Below are 2,500 nucleotides of genomic sequence, written 5' to 3'. Positions count from 1 at the left end.
AAGCAAATATATCCACTACATTGTAGGTGCTAACATGAGAAAGGTAGGTCAAATATATGGAAAGCCATTCTGGCCAAAAGCGGTACAGATACATTTTGTTGGTTGAGAAATCATTTGGACGGTGGAGAAACATTTTCGGAGGTCGTAATAAAATGGTTATTAAACTCGTTTGATATCTCTCGTGTATCGGTTATCGTCAATCCATCAATTTTAAGTGACGTCACTGACGTTTTCCCAGATTTCCGGAAAGTTAACTCATTAATAGTCTGCCAAGTCTTTCGAGAGTCACCTGTGTGCTCATTAAAGCTATTTTCATAGTATGCTTGTTTGGTTAATCTCTTTGTTGGTTATATTCCATTGTCTTTTGTAAACATCCAGTCATTGGGAGTACTCGATTTGATAGCTTTTATTTTTAAGATATCTCGCTTATGCATTAAACCTTTTATTCCTGATGTAATCCATGGAGAACTACGCGCGCGAACGCGTTTCGTCCTCAGTGGAGCTTGTTTGTTAACTATGGCCAAAAACGTAAGTTTCCATTCCTGCCACATCTCATTTCGATCGCAAAATGCATAAACGCTCCCAAGATTGGGATGAAATATCATTTCGAAAACTTTGTCTGTCAAAATTTGTATAGATTAGATCAATTAAAGTAGACGAGGTAGGGGTTATTCTTGTCGGTTCTACTTTCCGTTAGGGTTGCATTTTTTTAAGGTTACTGCTAACCTTTTCGGTCTCGAATTTTGGAAAATGTTAAAAAGCTACCATAAGATAGCTCATTATATTTGTTTTCTTGTAAAAAAGCAAGCAATTGGCAGCAATTTTTTTTACAGTTTGACGCGGAAATACATCCAGGTATCTTCACTTTATCGCGTTTTGAGTTCGCCATTTATTTGTAGTCGATGCGGTTGTGTTAAAGTCCTGGTGGCGTCGCCCTGCCTCGGCTGACATTGACGTTCCTGCCCCTCCTGTGTCCCATCCTTCGCATCCTTCTACTGATGTGCCTCCTGCCGGTTCTGCACCTCCTTCTGATGTTCATGAATGCCCTCCGCCTGTTCCTTCGCCTCAGCCTTTGTCCGATGATCATCACAACCGCCTTCTGATGTTCCGCCTTCTTCTGTTCCCCTTTCTGCGCCTCCCTTGCAGTCATCATTATCACCGTCACCGTCGTCTTCGCCTTCTTCTGGTGTGTCTGCTCCTTAGGATTCTCGGGTGCGGTTTCCTTTGCATTCTACGCAGTCTACTCAAGATTCCTCTCAGCAGCCTGCAGACCCTTCACAGCTCTCGCAGTCTCAATCGCTCTTCCAGTCTCTTGAGCCTCCCTCCAACCCTCTTCCGGTTCCTTCTCCTCCATCAAGCGTTATTACTGGCACGCCCGCTGTATCTGATTTGCAACTTGCCGCTGAAGTTCCTTCACAATCTCCTCCTACTGTCTCAGATGAAGCCTTGGCTGCTATGGAACTTTCTGAAGTTAGTCCTGTTGTTTCGCCTCCTCTGTCTCAGAATTCAGTTAGTGCTTTTGCTTCACGTGTGGCGTCCAAGCGTAAGCCTGCTAGGTTGGACCCTGCTGATGGTCCTCCTCCACGTAAGTCTATTACACCCTTACACCCTTGCCGGTTAGCACTGGTAGGAAGACTAATAACCCTCACACTTTATGAACTTTCAAATTGTCTCCTTAAACTCTAGGGCATTCAGTAAACGTTTTCAGAAATATCTTATTGATAATCTTCATGCTTCCTACGATGTTTTTTGTTTTCAAGAAACCTTTATTACTGATCCTGAAGTATTTTGTGCTTTTTCTAAAGCTTGGCGTGGGCCTTGTTTCTGGTCTCCCGCTGTTGGAAAACGAGCCGGCGTTTTAACTTGCTTTTCTGATTCCTTCGCGGGTATAATTAGGAATTGGAAAAGAGATGTGTCTGGTAGGGTTATAAGTCTTGTTTTTGAACTTGATGGTCTTAAGATTAATATAATTAATATTTACGCGCCTACTAATCCGACTGAAAGGAAAGTGTTTTTTGATAATTTGCACGAGTATTTTTTGCCTTCTGACGCCGTTATTATCGCAGGCGATTAAAATTGCTATGATCACCATCTTGACAAGTTCGGTGGGAACTTTGTTCCTGCTAAATATCTTTCTTTTTTTTTGTTCGACTTTTTCTTTGTCAGATGCCTGGCGTAAGTCTCATCCAAGGCTGCGTCAGTGCACTTGGTTTAATTCTGATTTTTCTATCGGTTCTCAGCTTGATAAGTCTTTTGTTTCTCAGAGATTTATGTCTGCGGTTGCTTCCTGCGAAATTAAACTTTGCCCTTTTTCCGACATGATTTTGTCTATCTTTCTATCAGGGGGACCTTCTGTCTCCCTTGCTTTATGTTCTTCGCGTGGAGGTCTTGGCGTCCCTCATCCACAAGAGGACTACAGGCGTGTGTTCGCCTGTATGCTGATGACACCACGGCGATCCTCAGAAATCTTCGATCCTTGACCAACCTTTTTGATTGCGTC

The sequence above is a fragment of the Montipora capricornis genome, chromosome 9 (assembly GCF_036669925.1).
Source record: "Montipora capricornis isolate CH-2021 chromosome 9, ASM3666992v2, whole genome shotgun sequence".
Classification (NCBI taxonomy): domain Eukaryota; kingdom Metazoa; phylum Cnidaria; class Anthozoa; order Scleractinia; family Acroporidae; genus Montipora; species Montipora capricornis.
This window is presented reverse-complemented; position numbering follows the sequence as displayed.